At 41.7% G+C, this 18,076-nt stretch overlaps 1 protein-coding gene across 2 annotated transcripts in view; it reads right to left on the bottom strand.

The window, feature by feature from the left end:
* PPM1A (protein phosphatase, Mg2+/Mn2+ dependent 1A) overlaps positions 1-3,052 on the bottom strand; it is a 43,063-nt gene extending 40,011 nt beyond the window's left edge. The window contains exons 1-2 of one of the 2 annotated variants that reach the window (XM_089907780.1): positions 2,938-3,046; positions 2,150-2,213 (exon numbers count right to left, since the gene is read on the bottom strand). The gene's annotated coding sequence lies outside the window, so the exon portion shown is untranslated. Of the gene's footprint in view, positions 1-2,149; positions 2,214-2,937 lie in introns of both variants that reach the window. The other variant, XM_022570442.3, reaches the window with a different exon arrangement.
* Positions 3,053-18,076: the final 15,024 nt, after the last annotated feature.

Raw genomic sequence — 18,076 nt, 5'->3', positions numbered from 1 at the left:
TCTGGCATAAAGTTACTACCCAGGGTACAGGAAGGCACAGAGTTTTACCTAGTTGCCTCACAACACCTTTCCCGTCCCCCAAGGTCCATATATTTCACAGGGCCATACCTTGTTTTATCTTGTTTAACTTACAGGACACCACTTGCGCTGATTTTCTTACAGGGCTGCCTCCTTCCTCTGATTTGATTAAGGATGGAAAGTAGTCAGGAGTACCACTCAGAGTCAGATGCCCAGACAAGAGTCAGTCATTCAGGGGATCATTGAAATTATCATCTTATAATTAGTTGTTTCTACATGATCACAACCTCACATCTTAAGAAATTAATCCAGCTCTCATGCATGAGCATTTCAGGGATAACAAGCTCCCTATGGACGTATGTCAGTCTTTAGTATTAAATTTTTAAATAAATAAGCATTTACAGCTAAACCAGAATCAGCTACACATGCTATTAGCTATTATAATAAACAGTCTAGGTGTTATGGGAACAAATTCAAAGACTGTAGGTTTTTACTAACTGCTTAGCAATATTTACCATGTGACAATACGATGTACTATTAATTTCTTTGAAAAAAATTGGGTATTAGAGAACAAATTTTCAAATGAAGGTTTCTTAACAAGTCAAGATAAGCAAGACTCAGCTTGAACTGACAGAAAAACCTTAACAATGTGTTCTTAAAATGCCCTCCACATAAAATTACCAAGGGTCGTGTGCTTGTTCAAACCTGTAGTCTCAACCACTTTGTCTCTTGTGGAATCTCCATCTGCCTTCCTCCCAAGAGTTTTTCTAGACTTCTCAATCCCAACAGAAAAATCAATAAAAGCTACCTACAGGAATATCTTTCCTAAATAACAATCAACAACTTTAAATTCTTTTAAATAAGAGACAACCCAGAAAGAAAATCAGCTTCAGAATGCTGAAACATCTAAGTGCCTGGCACATAAGAGGCATTTAGTCAAAGCATATTAAATAGACAATGTTGAGAATAAAAAAATATAACAACTGGACAGTACATTTGATAATATAATCTACCCCTTTGGCTTTGCTGATTATTTTGGAGCACAGTCATGACCAAACAATTATTGTCTCCTAGTGCAGTGTTCCCTTCAACAGTTTACATTGTAATTATGGGCATCACTTTTGCTCTTCAAACTAAAATATAAACCACTTTTATATTATATGTTAAAATACACACACACACCACATAAAAAGAATTTTTGATGACTCAATCATTCAACCATTTTATTTCTCAAATATATACTGAGGTAGCTAGCCAAACTTTACCAGTCTTAATATACCTCTCCCATAATATAATTACTTCACTGATGTGAAAAATATTTAGTGATATCTAATCAAAAATGTCTTAACTTCCATGCCTAGCTCATTATAGTTTCATGTGGTATTGCTATAACTTGCAGGTTAAAAGTAATCAGCCTTGCATGACTGAATGTTTAAACAGATATATGTGAGTTACACATAGGAACAGAACTAAAACATCAAACAAGGAATGTTATTTTGGGCTTCAAATTATTTATTGGCAAAAGAAACATTAAATCAATAAAGGGAACAGCTATATTTATAAAAGAGGCAGAGGCGTGGGTCACTATTGCCCTAGTCAGTTTCCTAATCTGCAGAGTTACAGAACTACACTCTGGAAAAGGCCCAATACGTAAAAAGATAAAAATATAAAAGTGAAGTTGTTCGAGTTAAAGAGCAGTTGGGGAGCAAGCCCTGCTGGACTCCTGAGAGCTCTGGAACCCCTAAGGCTCAGGAGAGCACTGTTAAAATAAATAAGCCCTCTGACTCTTCAGAGCTCTGTGCACCTAAAAAGTGATTGTGTTTAAAATTCCAGTGTGCAAATTTGAAAAGATTAAACCTTTTTCCTCAGAACAATTTTTTTTTAAATTCCTAACTTCCTTCAGTAATGTCAAAATCATTTACTCCGGGAAAATAATAACTACCTCCCATAGATTTTCACACCTCCCATGGTCTTCCAATCACTTCTTAAAATGCATTCGGCTCATTACTCCAATTAGCAGAAAATTTAGGGTTAGGGGCGGGGAGGCGAACAGATTTCTTGGCTTGGACAACTGAAGTATGACCTTTGTGGATTTTTAAGTACCATGCGGTGCTTGAGAAAAAAGAAATACCTCCGGTGATGAAATTTTCAAAACGTATCTAAAACTGCGGTTGGTAGAGGCACTCCACAGCCAGCTGTCCTTCAAGAAAATATTTAAAATGTACAAGCTGAACAGAACCACATCTCAACCAAACTCTAACATCAACAACTTTTACCCACACAATTTACACGGTTAAAAAAAGAAGAAATCAGTTCGATTTACTTCGGTGGATTCGTTCGATGCCTTAATAATGAATGAACTGGAAGCATCACTGCCGAGTTCTGAAAGAGCCTCACGCTCAGCTCCGCCCCCTATAAAACCTGAAGCTAATTCTCCAGAATTTAGTGTTTCGAGGCCAAGTCCGGTCCAAAGGAGGCCTCCCCCCTTCTTTCTCCCGGCCTCCCTCCAGGGGTTGGAGCCCAGGGTGGCCGGGCGGGTGCGGGTGCTGGACGCCCCCTCCCCGCTTGGGGAAAGTTCCGCCGGCCGCTCTCGGGACAGGCCGGTCCGCGGCCCTCGCCCGCGCCGCAGTCACAAACACCCCGCCCGGCCTCGGCGGCCGGAGGGTCGCGCCCCCTCCCCGCGCCGCCGCCGCCACAAACACCCCGCCCCCGCCTCCCCACCGCCTCCCTCGCGGAGCGTTAACCCCTCGCCGCCCGACGCCCGGCTCCGGGGAGGAGGCCGGGCCAGGGGGTGGAGTTGTCGTGTCTCCTCCCGGGAGCGCCCGGGCAGACGCCCGGCTTGTTTACAGGCCCCAGGCCTGGTCGCCGCCGCGCAGGCCCGCGCCGCCCGCCCGTCCTCGACCCGAGCGTCGCGCTTACCCGGAGCAGCAGAGGGCGGGCAGGTCCCTGGTCCGCCGAGGCGGCGGCGGCGACGGCAGCCGGGGAGGGGGCGGGAAGAGGGTCACCGCGGCGGCGGCCGTCCAGGTCAGACCGGGGAGGGGGCGGAGGAGGGGAGGAGCCGGGCTGCGTCCGGGACCCCGGCTCTCGGCGCCCTCGCGGCTCAGATCATCCGGGCGTTGGAGCGGGAGGCGGAGAGCGGGTCCCAGAGGACGAGGAAGAGCCGAAGATTCATAGCTTTCGCGCCCCACCTGCCTGGAGCCCCCCACCCCCCCTCCCCAGCCACCAGTTCCCGAGCTGCAGCCGCCCGAGCACCCGAAGCTGCGGGCCGGGCCGGCTCAGAGACCACAGCTCCCTCGCTCCCGCGCGCGCTCCCGCCCTTAGCGCCGCCGCCGCCTCGAGCGCGTCCCCGCGCAGGCGCGCTCACGTCGGCGCTGTGCTGCCCCTCCCCCACGCCTCCGCCCGCCCCGCCCCGCCCCGCCCCGCCCCGCCGGCTCAGCCCCAACTACAGCCGCGGCGCGGTGGAGCAGCTGGAGAGACCCGGATGTCGTTGGGCCGGAACTGCAGCGCGGGCCGGCGAGCGGGGGAGGGGCGGACGCAGATGACGTCACTGTCCTACCCGGCTTCTCTCGGCGCAATCGCCTCGCGGCCCCGGCCTCAGGCCCAAGCTGAAGGGAGCATCCGAATCCCGGGTCGGAACGGAGGTGCCCCAGGCACACACCTCCCGTCCCTAAGGGCAACAACCCACACACTCTACTACCACCCACCCACACGCTGGTGCAGCCTATACACGCACGAGGCACATGCTCTGAGTTTCTGGCAGGTTTTCCGTCCGTAGCTCATGGGGTTTCACATCGTATTTATTTGTACTTGTTAGACAGTCACGTGATTCTGCTTCTGAGGACTTCCATCGACCTCCAGTGAGGTTAAAGGAACGAAGGATTTTTAAAAATCCGGAAGATAATCAAAAACGTAACAGCTCCTTCTATTAAAAGTTAGAGATCTGCTAAACCTGATTGAAACTGCACGTGCAGGCGGCCACAATCCAGTTTAGCTGGCTAGACTACGGAAAACCGGACCCACGCCGGACGCACGCTGTTTGCGGACGCCGCAGCGGATAGAATGACAAACCCTAGGCGGCCAATGAATCAGAACTGGGGAACAGTACATCACCAGCCAGGTCTCCTATTGGCTGCGGTGCTTTATCCCTCTCTTGTCAGAGACTTAACCTGTTCATGGATTTGACCTACACCACATTTGCAGGAACAGAAGTTTAATAGAAAAATCCGTGTTTTAAAGAGATGCTCTGGTATATACAAAGAAAAACCAAACACTGTATTATTAGAGGCAGGTACTTTAAAAAGAACTGCTACTTTGTATCTCCTAAAGCCACTTTGTTGTTCCAACTCTTAGGTCAAAAGCAACCTATTTATTCTGTCTCTTGTCATTTAGCAAACATTTAGTTACTTTTAAAGCTGTAAAAGCTGTCTCCAGTTTTTTCGACATGTCTTTTTGGGAAGATTCTGTTCCTTTCACTTTTAGGCCTGGGATCTAACAACAGTATGAAACAATATCACCTAATGATCACTGGCAGGCCACTTCTTCAAGGAACCCCAAAATTACTCTACCCGATATCTTTGGGGTTAGAATTTCTTAGCATAAGATGAAGATGGATCATTTCCAGGTATGGAAAGTAAAAATAAAGTTCATTTATGCATTTGGTCCCAGTATTATCTGAGGACATATTTCCTAATTACTTTTCCCCACATTTGCCAAAAAAAAAAAAAAAAAGGAAATTAGATCAAAGATCTTTAAAACTCTACGTTATTGGAATCCTTAATATTTCAGACAAATAGCAGCATGATTAGCATGCTAATAGACTCATTACCATTCTGAAATAGAATAGCCCATGTGGCAACCACTATTTGGAGTGCCCTTAGAAAACAAATTTTCGTATTCATAAGGCAGAGCCTGGGTAGCCAATGTCACTCTTGGACCATAAAGAGCTCGAAGGTCTTGCCTGTCTTTCTGCTTCCTTCCTTTAGGCTTCCACGTCTTTCTTCTCTCTGTTCTACACTTGTAGGAGAATCTGGGTCAATTATAGCAGAAGAGGTAGAAAAATAGGAAATATGACCATAAAGATATTTTTAAGGAGTCTGTACAGTATACCACAGCCTACCAATTAAGCTGCACCTTCCCACTATTTCTTTTTTCTGAATACAGCTTGCATGGACATTTTGGTACGAACTAGGAAATTCATGGGTTATAAGATTAACATTTTAAAATTTGGAACAAAGATATCTTAATATTATCTAAATAAATATGCTTGGTATAATATCCCCTTCCTTATTATTACACTATATATTATATTCCCTAAATATTATACTAAATATTCCCAAAATATTATGCTAAGGGCAAAAAACAAGTATTAGAAGAGGGGAAAGAGACATTGAAAAAAAAAAAAAAAAAGAGTGTTAAAAGTTTTCTCCGGGCTTCCCTGGTGGCGCAGTGGTTGAGAGTCCGCCTGCCAATGCAGGGGACACAGGTTCGTGCCCCGGTCCAGGAAGATCCCACATGCCGCGGAGCGGCTGGGCCCGTGAGCCATGGCCGCTGAGCCTGCGCGTCCGGAGCCTGTGCTCCGCAACGGGAGAGGCCACAACAGTGAGAGGCCCGCGTACCGCAAAAAAAAAAAAAAAAAAGTTGTCTCCTCTTTTGAACTACAAGGCTTTGCTTGGGCCTCCTACACACATTTGAGATGTTCATAGTAAGTTTTTGCAAAACATCAGTGAGAATATATTGCCATAATTGTACTTCAGTAATTTTTACAGGTATATTGTGAAACTATTCTACTCTGCTTTGGAAATCTGTTTATATTTCAATTACCAAAGAGGAAGAAGGTTTTCTGAAAGACTGGTTTTCAAGTCCTGAATTTAAACTATATGCCATTAGCCTAGTAATTGCGAGGCTTGGGGTGAGGACAGGAAGTGAGGAATCTGAAGCTTAATCCAGTCAGCAATACTCCTTCCTCTTTTCCTCCACAATCACTATTTTTTTAAAAGAGGTTTGTATTTTTTTGTAAAACCAAATTACTATTGTGAATCCATCCAAGACAGTCACCTAAGACAGCCTTGCCTGAGCCTCTCAAAATGACCTCAGTGATTTAAGTGGCCCCTCAGGGGAGCACCCGAGAACCCTCTCAGCTGAGTCATCCATCCACTCACACTGAGGCCAGTCACTACCCAAGAGTCGCAAAGCCAAGCAGAACACACATTCAACTCTACCTTCCTCCTCCCTCCTCTTTCACTACCTGTTTCATGTTTTTTCCTCACAGATATCCTCTTCTTTTGTCCTCCTCTCCTCTCTTCTCTCCTTCTTATTACTCTTCTCTCTTTCTTCTGTTCTCTTTTTATCTCCTTTGCTCTTCTTTCCCCCATTTTTCTCTTCTCACTTTTCCCTAGCCTAGTCCAAATTACAGCTTCTGCTACCCACTTTCTCCTGAAGCAATACATATGAGCAGATGGTGCCCCTACACTAATTTTGTTGGCGGGGAATGTACCAACCGCCCCCCCGCCCCGCCCCCCTCCTCCTTCCTCCATCCCCCACCCCACCATATCAGGTCATGAAAAACAGCTGTTTAAAGGACTGTCACAGAATGAAAAGGATTAGAGAATCTTATTCTGTACGACATCACTGAGGTGGTCCCATCAGGGTGGGGCAGACAGGAGCCAGCAGGCTTGTGATGCCATTGTGGCTTCTCCTGGGCCCTAAGAGAAATTTGGCCACTGGGAGCACCACAGGTCAAGCCCTGGATAACCTTTAGGGTAGGATCTTCCCTCAAGAGATTGTAGGTGGCCACAGCCCCACAGCATTGATGTGGATCTTGTGAGACAAATTCATCTGTTCAACGGCTGCTTATTATGTGCCAGGCACTGTGCTGGATACCGGGCGTAGTTAATGACATCAATGGGCAACGTCCCAGCCCCCGAGGAGCTGATGTTATAATGAGAGATATAGACAAAGAAGTAAACAAATGAACAAGGAAACTGCAGGTTGTGATCAGTGCTGTGAAGGAAATAAGTAAGGAAATAGACTGGGGGGATGACTTGAAACAAGTGTGCAGAGAAGACCTTTCTAAGAAGGTGGCTTTCAAGCTGAAGGAGGAGCCAGCTTCGCAAAGAATCAGGGGAGAGCTTTACAGGCAGAACGATCAGCGTGGGCAAAGGGCCTGTTGTGGGAAAGAGCTTGGCAGAAAAGTTGTCTGCAGACCAAAGAGAAGTTCAGCAAACTCAGGCAAATAGTTTATAAAGTTGCTCAAGTTTAGAATTATAACCTAAGATATTTGGGGTACTTAATCCAATTTACAGCTAGGATACCACCTTAAGTAGAGGGGCACAGTCCATACAAAATAACTTACTGAACTGGTCTGGCCCAAAAAGCAAAGCAGCTTGAGAAATCAAAATTAAAAATCAAAGGACTTTTATTCAACTCTTGAAATTAAGAAGCATTCCACAATGCCAGAAAGAGGTCCCTTCAGACAGTCCAACAACAGCTAGAAATGAGTAAACTAAAGTTTAGAAAAAATTGTTTTTCTCCCAATTTAGATAGCTATTCTTAATGAGTAAAGACTAACAAAAAATTGGACTTGTTGAGAACAGTTTTTCTGGGAGTTTACTGTCTACTGTGGGCATTACAGAAGATCTCAAACTAAAGCATACTTTTAAAAGCTGCAACACATTTTGTGTCCTTAACAATGGTGGCCTGGTTGAAAACCAGTGATGAAATGCCATCATAATAAAGGCTTTTTTTTTGTATCTGACTCTACAGTTTACAAAGCCCTGTCACTTAGACCAACCAACTTTATCCTCAAAATAACCCTTGGCAAGGCAAGGACTGTTCTAATCCTTTCCAGCAGAGAAATCTGAGTGTCAGAGAGCTAGCAGTTGCCCAGGGTCACCAAAAGTAATGACTGGTACCCAGGTTTTCCCCTGTATCCTACAGATCATCCCTAGCTTTTACGTGCCAGTAATAAAGGTAGCAAGGAGAGTCAGGAGTGGAAAGAGCATGGACTTAGAGTCAACAGTGGTATGCAGAACTGGCTTATACTATCTCATGAGAGCAGACTGTTAAATTTTTAGGAATTTTGCCAGTTGTTTGCTAAACATGGTCACTGTTAAAAATTAAATTATATAAACCTCCAATTAAATTTTAAATGAAGATAATATATATTATTGAAACAGACTCACAGACATAGAAAACAAACTTATGGTTACCAAAGGAGAAAGGGGAGGGAGGGATAAACTAGGAGTTTGGGATTAACATATACACACTATTATATATAAAATAGATAACCAAAAAGGACCTACTATATAGCACAGGGAACTATATTCAATATCTTATAATAATCTATAAGGGAAAGAATCTGGAAAATAATATATATATATATATATATATATATATATATATCACGCACGCACACACACACACACACATAGATGCATACACACGTGCACACGTATAACTGAATCACTTTGCTGTACACCTGAAACTAACACGACGTTGTAAATCAACTATACTTTGTATTTTTAAAAAAAAAGATAATATACATTAAAAACGTATCTTCTAAATTATCTGAATGTATGTTACTATTATCTGTGCTCTTGAGGTACTTATGTGTATTGTGTCTAAATGGTAGAAATACTCTATGATGTGTTACTGCACATCTATTCCCAATACCACATTTGGTGACTTCACTTTGTGAGCTTGAAACTGGCTGTGGAGGGAGTATTTACACGATGGAAATCAGCAAATGCCACAGATCAAGGCTTGACTTACTGCTTTGCTGATGGTCTAGACTTAAGAAAGTGACAGAGGAACCGTTAATAATGCAAATTAAACATAAAAAGCATGTTGTGTCTATAGCTGTTACATGGTGAATGGCACAAAAACATTCATCTCAGCAAAGAAGTCACTCACATAATAGGCAAGTGAGTTCCCATATACATCTTTGTTGTGTCACTTTTATCTTAGATGAAAATATTGATCAACAGGCCATGTCAGAACTACATTTGGGGAGCTGGTTGTTAAACATTTACCAGCACACCACTGGATCCTCTGTACTATGCCAGCTGGGCCACTTATAGGTTCTGTGAACTTAAGCATGTCACTTATACTATTAGCCTTGCTTTCATTCTTCACGAAACAATACCTCTCAGGATGTATTGTGATATTTACAATAGATGAGGCACCCTTGACCAGCACATCCTTCTTCCTCCTCACTGGCAGACCCTTCACTCACTAGAGTTTGTATACAGATACATGATTTCTCAGTCTCCCTTGTAGCCTAGAGCAGCGTCCCAGCCTATATGCCAGTGCTCACTGCTATATCTCAAATAGGTTACAGACGTGACAAGGTATTGGTCCCTTAAGCCCTTGGAACATTTGAGTGAGGCTCAGCTGCTGAAACCTGAGATGGTCCCATCTGACCAAAGCAGCCCCACCCAGGCACTCCTTGTGTCATTAAAACATTATTTTTTAATTTGTGTTATGCTGTGAAAAAGTTGGGTAGCAGTGGCTTGAGGCATGGATGTGTGATACAATTCTGACCAATGGAACCTGAGGAAAAGTTTTGGGGGGATGGATCTCAGAATGATTTTCCTCCCTAATAAAAAGAGTCACATGAGAGAAAGTACCATTACATGTGTTGTTATGTCTGTAGGTGCGCCTGGCACTTCTGGACCATCTTGCAAAAAAACAATGTAACAGAGAAGAAGGGGAATGATGGCAAAAGTCTGGATGCTGCACATTGTTGAGCCACTGAGCCACCCGAGCAGTTGCGTACTTTGGAAATTTATATTTAAGGAGAATAATACATTTTCCTCATTGTTTAAGCCACTTTTATTTTTGTATTCAGTTATTGTAGCTAAAAGCACCCAAATACAGTAGAAGAGCTGGTACATCCTCTACACCCAGTGAGTGCTCAGTAAGGTTAGCTAATCACCGAATTGGATCCTTTGCCTATAGAAGAGCTGCATGGTCAGATGTAAACTTATTCTCTAAACATTTGAGCGATTTGTTCAATACTTAGATTCACCTTTAAAGTTTACCTTGATTCTTGCTTAAAAGTGTTTTAAATTGGGTACTAAATGCAGTAATTGAAAAAAGAAAGCATTTTAAGCTTGAGAGCAATTGGACACAGGTGTTGATATGAATTTTCTTTTCTTGAAGGATCTTGACAAATTAGAGCTCTGTTGTCTGAGAAAGGTGACATAGCCCCTTCATGTTCTGCAGAGTAGTATTAGAACCAGTGCATGGGAATTACAGAGAAGACAATTTTAGTTCAGTATAAGGGGAAGGGAATGAACTTGGCCTAAAATGTGCTAAACTCCATACCAGGCCTCTTATGAGTGTTATTTAATTCTCAGAATAACTTTGCAAAGAAGATACTATTTTTCCATTTTATAAGAGAGGAAACAACAGCTAAGAAAAGAGCTCATTTGCAGACCTACGACCCTTTGATTCCAAAGTCCCTGCTTTTTCTGTTACAGAAGCAGACTAGGCCTTCTTGAGATGACTTTCTTTCTCCTTGAGGCCCTTTCCACTGCATTTTCTTATCCAGGAAAACAGAACAATTCCTACAATGGTGTTCCAACTGAAGACGTCTTGGTGAGGTGGGAGAAGAGTTATATTGCATATTACACAGCAAAATATTTCCAAGCTCCATGTAAAATCATCACTTATCCTAGAGTTTTGCTTCCAGCCATCACTTCCTCCATTCTCCTGCTTTTTCCACTCTCGGAAAACTTCTCTCTTCCCTTCTCCTAACACACCATCCTTTCTTTTGGGCACACTCGTTATAAATCCCACGCAGCAAGACAAAAACTAACATAACACCTATCGACCCCCACCCCACATGTCCTTGGAGAGCCTCTGCAATTGGTACAAACAAGGCAGAGGTCTCTTTGTAGAGAAGCAACAGGTAGTAGGAAGAATCAGGTTAGCATCATAGACTGAAAACTAAAGAGCCTGGGGCCAAGCAGGTGTACTCCACGTGTGAGATCAGGCTGGGTATAACACAATAGGCAGTGGTGAGAACTGTGGAGAAGGAGAGCATATTTATTCCATATGAAGACATCCAAAACAATAGCTGTTTAATGTTTTAAGCATGTTGGAACCAAAGAGGATATCCCAAAGCCTATCTCTGCTGTCTAGTCTGTGGACAAGTTGTTTAACCTCTCTCAGACTTGGCTTCCTCATCTGGAACATGGGAATAATCAACTTGCAGAAACAGATGAAATCCTACACTTAACGTGCCACATTGCCCTATACCATGGTGTGTAGACACACAAAAAGATGTAACCATTACTTTTAAGCACATCATGTGATATTTTTAACAGTGGCAACATACCATGCATGCAATATTTTCTCTCTCCTACAGGCCTAAGTCTAGGCCTGTAGGAGAGAGAAAAGTTGCCAGTTATAGGACTAAACTCATTATTTTCAAGACTTGTTTTAACTTCTAGTTCTTTGGCTTGGTGAGGCCTGTGGGAACTTCTGCATGACCTATGACAAGGATCTTCTGCTGGAGTGTTCTGCCTCCCCGACCAATGTTGACCCTTTTCGTGTGAGTTTCTCCTTCACGCCTCCTGCACCAAAGGCAACCATTTGGTTCTGAACCTAAACTCTAGATTGTTCTTCTTACAGTGCTTCGAAAGGACTCCGAGCCCTATATTATATGTGTTATAGTATTTATAATTTTTATATTATATACTTGAGTCACCATACATTTTATTCGATCAAAGCATCTTGAATATGCCAGGCATTCCTCTAGATCCTGGGGATATTGTAGTGAGAAAGAGAGGCAGTTTTCATGGAACTTACTCGGGGTCAATAGAAAATAAGCAAGGTCATTGCAGAGGGATACATACCATAAAGGATGTAAAGCAGAGTATGATGTGGGCAAGCAATATGGGAGAGGGGCCAAGGAGAGGTTACTTTAGACCGATTGACCAGAGAGAGCCTGTTAGAAGAGGGGGCAGTTGAGCAGGACTGAATGACAGGAGGAAGCCACCATGTGAAAATCTAGGGGAAGAGTGTCCCAGACAAAAGCAAAGGCTCTGGGGTGGCAGTGAGCTTGGCATGTCAAGGACCAGACAGAACTCTGGGATGTCTGGGACATCGTCATGGAGGGAGAGAGAGCTATTTAGGCAGGGTGACTTTAGGCCACAGTAAGGATTTTGATTTTATCTTAAGTGTGATGGAAAACCACTGGTGGTTTTTACGTAGGGGAGTGATGTGATCTAATTTGTTTTGCTCTTGTTGCAGTATGGAGAAGAGATTTTAGAAAAGCAAAAGTGGAAGTAGAAAAATCCTTTCATGTCAGTTTCATAAATCCTTAAAGAGGAAGTGAAATTAGCTTTCAGCTTTAAATGGCACAGTGATTACATTTTGGTGGCAGGAATGTGGTCTTTTACAGAGTTCTTGTTACTGGGGCTCATGGTTTCTTTCTCTGGGAACTATACTTAGAAATTTTTACGAATGACTCATCAAGTAACTTTTCTTGGTAAGTTTAGTGAATTGTAGCAAAGAGTACCTTGCAGGAAAAGCCAAGAGTAGGTAAAATAGACACCCGCTTAAGTGTTCAATTTCAGGTGAATACTTAGTGTCCTCAGAAATATTCTCTAAGAACCTCATTACTCTCTCCCTCTCCACTCACCATTCTCCCAACACACACCTGAAGGCTGAAGACTAAAATTATGCTAGTTAGTTTATGCCTTGTGCTATCCAGTGGGGATGATAGTTTAGGTGTCCCTTACTTAAGGCAGACATTTACATCTTAATATGAAAGTTTTTACACTGTCTTCAGAGTAAAGTTTTAATACTCCAGAAGCAAGTTGCCTTGACACACATTGGTGAGATAGGGTAAAAGAAATTTAAGAAGGAATTTAGTAAAGACCTCAATAACACCAGAGATGAATTGTACTTCCACAACCATACCCAGGTTCCCTCTTGCTCATGGAGCTGTGAAAGAAATACATACACTTCACATGTGCAGTCTTTTTATTGGATACTGGGTTTTCTTCATTTAATTTGATGGTCATATATTAGCTGTCTTCCAAGTAAACCTAGAATAGACCTTTGGGGAAGGACCATGACTAATTTTATGTTTAATCTTATAACTAGTACATTATAGATATCCAAGAATTATTTCATAATAAAAAGTATTATGGATATTATATATTACATTTGTAGAATCTGTAGCCTCCACATTGATGTGCCAAATAACAATTTCTGCCCATAGTGCCGAATTCAGCCTAGTACTAGGGGGTGTAAATCATAAGCACCTACCACTGGAAAGAATAATTCATCATTCAAAACCAAGTGCTGATTAAAAACCTACCATGTGTCAAGCTCCATTAAACATGGAGAGGGATACAAATAATAGCTGCTGTAATATATTGCAGATCTCCTATATACCAGACTCTTAAATATGGCATATCAATTCTATTAAAAATATCTGTTAGATATAATTTGTTGTTTAAATTATATTTTATGGCTATTCTAAGTTCTTGAAAGAAAGAATTAATAAAATATATGAAGCTGTATTTTTAAAGTACCATGTGTAAAGTACTTTTACTTGGGGGTCAGTAAAAGTACTGACCTTTGTCCAAGTAGGAAAGACATACAAAACTCTTTTGTGTTGTCAATCACAACAAAAGTATGGAAAGGTTAAAGGGAACAATGTGAGTACTTGAAACACGCGATGCCAAGAGAAAAATTTTGGCTTGATATAAAATACCAGTGACTTATACGGCCTGGTGAGTCATGTGTACCATATCTGGGTTATGTACCCATAAACACTGGCTTCAGGGCAGTCAGACTCTTTAGACTGTCATCACTAAACTCATCACGTGTCAGTCCTGCCTGAATTCAAAAGCAAAAACTAAACTACAGAAACACATGGAATTGAGAACATATAAAATTGCTGCTGTTCTACATTTAGATTCCCAAAGACAATGTTACAAAAGGGTGTTTAAAAGGCGAAGATTGTAATTCTATCTAATTTGGATTAGTTAGATCCTTCTTGGTTATTTAATATTTCTTTGAAGCCCGTTAAGGGCAAGAACTTTCGCTGTCTTCTCAATAAATGTACTCTAATAAACCCCCACCTATGAAAAGAATTAAGTTAATCAAACACCAAGTATAGGATAAAAACAAAGTATGTGACAAACCCTATTAAACATGGCAAGAGATACAAATAATAGCTACCATTTATTGAGCACTTTCTGTTTTCTAGAATCTTTATTTCTATAGTATCTAATTTACTCCTGACAATAGCTCCTCAAGATAGCTTTTATTACTATATTTTACAGATGAGAAATGGAGGCTTAGAGGAGTTAAGTCACTTGTCCAAATTCTTAGAGCAAGTGAGTGGATAAAATCCGAACACCATGTGACTGTAAGTTTTGCTATTTTTTATAATGCAAAACTGAAGGTTAACGTATAATCTTGGTGTCTATTCAGACATCAGGCTATACAAAAATCCTCTGGCCTGGGGTGTCAGAACACAGGGTTTAGTCTTGGCTCTGATGCTTTGCCACTGTGTGCAACTCAGGAGAGTCATTCCATCTTTTTGAATTTCAAGTTTCCACATATGTAAAATAAAGGTGGTGAACAAAATAATTTTTACAGTCCCTTCCAGCTTCAACACTCCACCACTCTAGCAAGGAAAAAACCCTGAATCTGGAAATGGACATCTATTTCTCCAGACTGGTAACACATTAATCCACATTTCTTTAGGGGAAAACATCTCTTCCTCTCTCTCAGTATAATTCCTTCCTCTGATCTCAGAATCTGTTGCAGTTTGGGCACATGACCCAAGTGGACCAGTTAGAGAAAATCCCAGGAATTATTTGGGAGGCGTTAGAGGAAAGACACCCTATTTCTCTGTGATTGCTAGAAGGAATGATGATGAGAGTTTGGCGCTTCCAGGGGCATGCCCAAAGCTAGCTCCTTTTCTGGAATGTTCAGTTTCTTGAGGCAATAAATTCTGTTCTGTTAAGTCCCTTTAAATTGGGGTTTCTGTCTCTTGGTTCATAGATGTCATGATAGGGGTAATCCTTGAAGGATGGGTTAGATTTTCATTAGGAGGATACTTTTAAGTAGGGGGAAACTATGCCCAGAATCCTTGAGATGGGAATGACTCCCTTAACTGAATTGGAAGCAAAGTGTGGAGAGGCAATTAAATATACTGAAGGAAAAGTAGTATGAGACCAAATTGTCAAAGGTTTTGAAAACCTCCTGGAGGACTTTAGACTCGATGGTTATGTCAGACTTATTTTTCAAAAGAGGCCCTTATGATATTTGTTTTTTGAAAAATTCTATTTCTTCTTTTCCAAGCCTTGCTATTCTCCCATCAAGATCTTGGGCGAGTCTTTACAACTGCCTGAACAAATAGGATATGATTGAAGTGACACTGCATTACTTCCAAGGCTAGGTCATAAAAGGCAATATAGTTTCTATTGGTTCTCTTTCTCTCAGGACATTTATCCTTAGAACCACACTACCATGTTGTAAAGAAGCCCAGGTAACTTGGAGAGGCCATGTTCTAGTTGACAGCCTGTATAATAAAGTATTTGGCCTTTGTCCCCAGTTCCTGAGAAGTACCCTCTAAAACTCTGGAATTTCCCCAGTAATAGGAGAGTCTTTGTTATTTATCATGTTCCCTGATAGTATATGCTGATGAGATGACTCTAATGGTGGGTTCTTAGACAGTTTAAATAAACGAGATGACTCAGGATAGAAGCTGCCTGTGCCAGAAAGACCAACCATGTGATTAGAGCGTTGGGGTTTTGAATTGGGTAATATTATGCCAACCTATGGGAAGAAGAGGGGATCTGGAGATTGAGTCACATGGCCAAAGATTAATTAATCATGTTTATGTAATTGAATCCTAAAAAAAACTCTGGACACTGAAGTTTGGGTGAACTTCTACAGTTGGCAATACTCTGCATATCTTCACACATTGATGTGCTGGGAGAGTGACATGTCCTAACTCTCTGGGGAGAGGACAATGAAAGCTTCACATTTGGAACTCTCCTAAACCTCACCTTAAGTGTCTCTCCCTTTGGCTGGTTCTGATTTGTATCCTTTAATTGAATCATAAGTATAGCACTTTCCTGAGTTCTGTGAGTCATACTAGTGAGGTACCCATCCTGAAGGGGTAGTGGGAACCCCTGAATTTGTAGCCAGCTGGTCAGAAATGAGGATGACCTGGAGATCCCCAAACTTATCGCTGGTATCTGAAGTGAGTGTAGTCTTACGGAGGACTGTGCCCTTAACCTGTGAGGTTGGCCCAACTCTGGGTAGTTGGTGTCTGAAGTCATTGTACAGCCATAGCTAAGGTCCAAACTAACAGTAAGAGAATCAATCATCAGACATGAGAGTGAATAAGCCTTTAGCTGATTTCCCAGCCATCAAGTTACCCCTAGCCTCTGGGCCATCCAGCTGATTCCCTAGACAACATGGACCAGAGAGAAGTCATCTCAACTGCATCCTGCCCAAATTCCTTACCCACAGAATCCTTCAGCATAATAGAGAATTGTTTTATGCCATTACATATTAGGGAAATTTGTTACAGAGCAAAAGATAAATGGACCATATTTTTGTACTTGTGAGTGGGGTGGAATTGTAACAAAACCTAAAACATGAGGCAATGGCTTTCAGACTAAGTGGCAGGCAGAAGGTGAAAGGACCTTGAGAAGAGTTAAAGTCTAAAGGGTCTTGAAGACACTGTTAGTGGAAGTTTGTGGTCCTCAAGAAGCCAATTAATAAAGGATTAAAGAAAGTGAGGAAAATGTTATTGGAAGCTAGAGGAAAATAGACTCTTTTCATGTGATGGCAGAAAATTTAGCAACACTGTTGACTGCAGTAAAGTAAAACAAAGGGAATTTACCTAATTGACTGGATGATCTAGCCAAAAAGACTTCCAGGCAGAGTGATAAATATGACCCATGGCTTTTTCTAGGTGCCTTAGTAAAATGTGACAGGAGAGAGATAAGCTAAAGAAAGAGCTGTAAATATAAAGAGCCAGGACTTGCTGGGTTTAAAAAACAACAACCAAAAAAAACACAACAAAACTCTTTCTCATTCCGAGTGTCTCTAGACAGCAAATGATGCCAAAGTAAGAAATGGCTTCTTGGAAGAAATCAAATCAAGGGTTCTTTCAGTAAGATACAGTCTAAAAAAGAAGTCAAAAGTGCAACTTTAAATGTTTTTTAAGAATTTAGAAAGATTTAATGTGGTGCCTCATAGACCATTTCAAATAATCACAAGACCATCTAAGAATCTTAATGGCATGCCCCACAGATCCTCTCCATTAAAAAATAGAGTGTCCCTCTAAAGCAATTAGAGAAATAAGATCAAAAAATGTTAGCAAAGTTAGCAGAAGGAAAGAAATCATAAAGATCATATCAGAAATAAATGAAAAAGAAATGAAGGAAATAAGAGCAAAGATCAATTAAACTAAAAGATGGTTCTTTGAGAAGGTAAACAAAATTGATAAACCATTAGCCAGACTCATCAAGCAAAAAAAGGGAGAAGACTCAGATCACCAGAATTAGAAATGAAAAAGGAGAAGTAACAACTGACACTGCAGAAATACAAAGGATCATGAGAGATTACTACAAGCAAAAATATGCCAATAAAATGGACAACCTGGAAGAAATGGACAAATTCTTAGAAAGGTATAACCTTCCAAGACTGAACCAGGAAGAAATAGAAAATACAAACAGACCAATCACAAGGACTGAAGTTGAAACTGTGATTAAAAATCTTCCAACAAACAAAAGCCCAGGATCAGATGGCTTCACAGGTGAATTCTATCAAACATTTGGAGAAGAGTTAACACCTATCCTTCTCAAACTTACAAAATATAGCAGAGGGAGGAACACTCCCAAACTCATTCTACAAGGCCACCATCACTCTGATACCAAAACCAGACAAATATGTCACAAAAAAAGAAAACTACAGGCCAATATCACTGATGAACATAGATGCAAAAATCCTCAACAAAATACTAGCAAACAGAATCCAACAACACGTGAAAAAGGTCATACACCATGAT

This window comes from Delphinapterus leucas, chromosome 2 (assembly GCF_059928025.1).
Source record: "Delphinapterus leucas isolate spDelLeu-1000000601 "Yukka" chromosome 2, BTC_Dleu_Yukka2, whole genome shotgun sequence".
Classification (NCBI taxonomy): domain Eukaryota; kingdom Metazoa; phylum Chordata; class Mammalia; order Artiodactyla; family Monodontidae; genus Delphinapterus; species Delphinapterus leucas.
The sequence above is the reverse complement of the archived record's forward strand: the minus strand, read 5'-3'. Positions and strand labels throughout refer to the sequence as shown.